Source organism: Heptranchias perlo, unplaced genomic scaffold (assembly GCF_035084215.1).
Source record: "Heptranchias perlo isolate sHepPer1 unplaced genomic scaffold, sHepPer1.hap1 HAP1_SCAFFOLD_602, whole genome shotgun sequence".
Taxonomy (NCBI): domain Eukaryota; kingdom Metazoa; phylum Chordata; class Chondrichthyes; order Hexanchiformes; family Hexanchidae; genus Heptranchias; species Heptranchias perlo.
The window spans coordinates 9,968-15,000 of record NW_027139626.1 but is presented as its reverse complement, the minus strand read 5'-3'; positions in this window follow the sequence as shown (position 1 = coordinate 15,000).

Genomic DNA, 5,033 nt, shown 5'->3' with positions numbered 1-5,033 from the left:
TCGTGCCGACAAAACCCACTGACTTTTAAAACTGTCCGTCTGCCACTTGGGACAGAGAGAGGAACCTGACGAGCCTGAACACCAGCCTTGGCTGGACCGCTCGGGCCCTCCCATGTCGGACGCGAGTCGCCAAATCGATCGGAAGAGAGTACCGATTCCTCTCAAAAAGTCTGCGTGCCCGTTATTATAAAAGCAGCCCACCGGCCGCGGTGCCTTGCCCACAAACACACTTGGTGTCTGGGGTGATTCAGAGCCGCCGCGGCTCGAAAGTGTCAACCTGTTTTAAAAGTCATCGCTATGCCGGCACAGGTGACTTTCAAGTTAAAGAGTTCTCTTTATTGGCTTTCAAAAAAATCTGCAAAGTGTCACAGAGATTTTGAGAAACTCTTTTTTTTCTTTATATTATTATAATATAATATAATGTGTATATGTTTTCGAAAAGCATCCACCAGCAATCCATGGTGAGCCTCTCTCTGCTGGCAAGCTCCTCCTGCCTGAGCCCGACGCTGTCGAGGCTCAACACGATTTCAGACTGACAAAGAGTTCGAAAATTGCCGCCTGATGTAGCTTTAAATGCTGACAGGTGACTTCCGAGTGCTCTTGTAAAGGTCTCCGCTTTGAAATTGAGAGCCTTTTGCCAAGTGTCACTTTTTCAGGCACTCTTAAAGTGCACCTGGGCTGTCAGAGAAAGCTCTGAAAATCGTGTTCTCGAAAATCTCCGGGTACCCGACCAATCCCTAGGTGCCCGAATGACAAGTGTCAATTCGGCAGGACGGCCTCCCACCTCCGGCCGCAGATGCGTCACTAAATCCCCGCAACGGGGGCTTTCTCATTTCGGCATAGGGGCTTCCGCGGCCAACTCATTAACCTGTGCTCGGACTTTTTGTGCCACAAGTGCAAGGGACCGTTTGCCGGCAGCTACTCGCACCCCCCCGCCCAGGGGGGGAATCCTCTGACCGGAGATCCGAAACGCCGGCCGAATCCATCCCCGTCGGACTTCCGAAGGGGTTCCCTCGACCGACTGACTTCCGAACTCCTTTCTGGGCTTAAACGGGTGGAATTCGGACCCTCTCGCAAGGGAGCCGAAGCCCGCCAGCCCCGGGAGGCCTCGGGGCCGCCGTTTTCAAGCCCGACCAAAAAACCCGAAAAATGGGGAAAAATGGGAAAAATTCCCACTCCCAAAAGGCTTAAAAGTCGGTTGGGCGGCAGCCCGGGTCGGTCTCTGCAGACCTGGAGGCGCTGGACACAAGTCTGGTAAACAGGCTAAGTCTCGACATGCCACCTCTTACTATCCTGCAGGTACCACCGCCAATCCCCCCGGAACCGGCTGGCAATTGGCGAATCAGCGGGACGAATTTGAATTCGTGACCGACTTTCTGACACCGAATCGCCGCAAACGCGTTTCGATTTTTCGGCTTCGGTACCTCCCATCAGACTTTGACTGGCCATATCTCCGGACTCACGTGTCGCAGCCGGGACCTTCAGGCACCGTTCGACGCGTCTACCCCTGCCCCGTCGAATGGCGCCCCTCGCGGTGTGGTCCGATTTCCGCATTTTGGTCAGATTTGCCTCCAAAATTTTCAGATTGAGTTGACGAATGCCCCCTACGGGGTAACCTCTTGCCCTTTCGGACCTGGTCCCTGTGACTTAATTTCCGCCTTTTGCTCAATCGTTTCCCCATTTATAATTAATTTTAAAAATCGGGTTACTCAGTTCTGGTTTACCAGTTCCCTCTTCGGACTTAGTTTTTGGTTAATCATTTCCGGTTCACCAGTTCCCGTTTTGGACTTAGTCTCTGCGGGCCGTTTCTCATCTTTTGGTTCATCAGTTCCCCTCTTTTAATAATTTTTTGGCTGCTTTCGTTTGATCATTTCCCTGCCTTCTGGGTAACTTTTCCACCTTAGGACTTCATCGCCGCACATTGTTTTCGACTTCTGGTTGATCATTTCACCCCTTTTAATCATTTTTGTAACTTTTGGTTAACCATTTCACCCAGCTTCTGGTTAACCATTTCCCCTTTGGGACTTAGTCTGTGAGCATTCTTTTGGGATTCTGGTTAACCATTTGCCAATTTTTAAAAAATGTTGCCACTTTTGTTTAATGCTTTCTGGTCAACCTTTCCCTCTTTCAGACTTCACCGCGGCACATTGCTTCAGCCTCCTGGTTAATCATTTCACCCCTTTTAATCATTTTTGCAACTTTTGGTTAACCATTTCCCCCAGCTTCTGGTTAACCATTTCCCCTTTGGGACTTGGTCTCTGAGCATTCTTTTGGGATTCTGGTTAACCATTTGCCACTTTTTAAAAAATGTTGCCGCTTTTGTTTAATGCTTTCCCTGCTTTCTGGTCAACCTTTTCCCCTTTAGGACTTCACCGCGGCACATTGCTTTAGCCTCCTGGTTAATCATTTCACCCCTTTTAATCATTTTTGCAACTTTTGGTTAACCATTTCCCCCAGCTTCTGGTTAACCATTTCCCCTTTGGGACTTAGTCTCTGAGCATTCTTTTGGGATTCTGGTTAACCATTTGCCAATTATTTTAAAATGTTGCCACTTTTGTTTAATGCTTTCTGGTCAACCTTTCCCTCTTTCAGACTTCACCGCGGCACATTGCTTTAGCCTCCTGGTTAATCATTTCACCCCTTTTAATCATTTTTGCAACTTTTGGTTAACCATTTCCCCCAGCTTCTGGTTAACCATTTCCCCTTTGGGACTTAGTCTCTGAGCATTCTTTTGGGATTCTGGTTAATCATTTGCCACTTTTTTAAAAATGTTGCCGCTTTTGTTTAATGCTTTCCCTGCTTTGTGGTCAACCTTTTCCCCTTTAGGACTTCACCGCGGCACATTGCTTCAGCCTCCTGGTTAATCATTTCACCCCTTTTAATCATTTTTGCAACTTTTGGTTAACCATTTCCCCCTGCTTCTGGTTAACCATTTCCCCTTTGGGACTTAGTCTCTGAGCATTCTTTTGGGATTCTGGTTAATCATTTGCCAATTTTTAAAAAATGTTGCCGCTTTTGTTTAATGCTTTCCCTGCTTTGTGGTCAACCTTTTCCCCTTTAGGACTTCACCGCGGCACATTGCTTCAGCCTCCTGGTTAATCATTTCACCCCTTTTAATCATTTTTGCAACTTTTGGTTAACCATTTCCCCCAGCTTCTGGTTAACCATTTCCCCTTTGGGACTTAGTCTCTGAGCATTCTTTTGGGATTCTGGTTAACCATTTGCCACTTTTTAAAAAATGTTGCCGCTTTTGTTTAATCGTTTCCCTGCTTTCTGGTCAACCTTTTCCCCTTTCAGACTTCATCGCCGAGCATTGTTGTCGACTTCTGGTTAATCATTTTTCCCCTTTAAATCTTTTTTTGCCACTTTTGGTTAACCATTTCACCCAGCTTCTGGTTAACCATTTGCCCCATTATACTGAATTTTTCCGCTTTGGTTTAATCATTTCCCTGCTTTCTTGTCAACCTTTTACCCTTTAGGACTTCACCGCGGCACATTGCTTCAGCCTCCTGGTTAATCATTTCTCCCCTTTTAATCCTTTTTCCCACTTTTGGTTCACCAGTTCACCCAGCTTCTGGTTCACCATTTCCCCTTTGGGACTTAAGTCTCTGAGCATTCTTTTGGGATTCTGGTTAACCATTTGCCACTTTTTAAAAAATGTTGCCGCTTTTGTTTAATGCTTTCCCTGCTTTCTGGTCAACCTTTTCCCCTTTAGGACTTCACCGCGGCACATTGCTTTAGCCTCCTGGTTAATCATTTCACCCCTTTTAATCCTTTTTCCCACTTTGGGTTGGACAGTTCACCCAGCTACTGGTTAACCATTTCCCCTTTGGGACTTAAGTCTCTGAGCATTCTTTTGTGATTCTGGTTCACCATTTGTCCCTTTTTAAAAGATATTGCTGCTTTTGATTAAACCTTTCCCTGCTTTGCGGTCGACCTATTCCTCTTTCAGACTTCATCGCCGCACCTTGTTTTCGACATCTGGTTCAACATTTCTCCCCTTTTAATCCTTTTTCCCACTTTTGGTTAAGCAGTTCACCCAGCTTCTGGTTCACCATTTGCCCCTTTTTACTGAATTTTTCTGCTTTTGTTTAATCATTTCCCTGCTTTGCGGTCGACCTATTCCTCTTTCAGACTTCATCGCCGCGCATTGTTTTCGACATCTGGTTAAACATTTCTCCCCTTTTAATCCTTTTTCCCACTTTTGGTTAAGCAGTTCACCCAACTTCTGGTTAACCATTTGCCCCTTCTTACTGAATTTTTCCGCTTTTGTTTAATCATTTCCCTGCTTTATGGTCAACCTTTTCCCCTTTAGGACTTCGCCGCCGCACTTTGCTTTCGCCTTCTGGTTAATCATTTCACAACATTTTAATCCTTTTTCCCACTTTTGGTTAAACAGTTCACCCAGCTTCTGGTTAACCATTTGCCCCTTTGGGACTTAAGTCTCTGAGCATTCTTTTGGGATTCTGGTTCACCATTTGTCCCTTTTTAAAAGATATTGCTGCTTCTGTTTAATCCTTTCCCTGCTTTGCGGTCAACCTTTTCCTCTTTCAGACTTCATCGCCGCGCATTGTTTTCGACATCTGGTTCAACATTTCTCCCCTTTTAATCCTCTTTCCCACTTTTGGTTAAGCAGTTCACCCAACTTCTGGTTCACCACTTGCCCCTTTTTACTGAATTTTTCTGCTTTTGTTTAATCATTTCCCTGCTTTCCGGTCAACCTTTCCCTCTTTCAGACTTAATCGCCGCACATTGTTGTCGACTTCTGGTTGATCAGTTCACCCCTTTTTTATCCTTTTTCCCACTTTGGGTTAAGCAGTTCACCCAGCTACTGGTTAACCATTTCCCCTTTGGGACTTAAGTCTCTGAGCATTCTTTTGGGATTCTGGTAAACCATTTGTCCCTTTTTAAAAAATGCTGCTGCTTTTGTTTAATGCTTGCCCTGCTTTGCGGTCGATCATTTCACCCCTTTTAATCCATTTTTGCCACTTTGGGTTAAACAGTTCACACAACTTCTGGTTCACCATTTCACA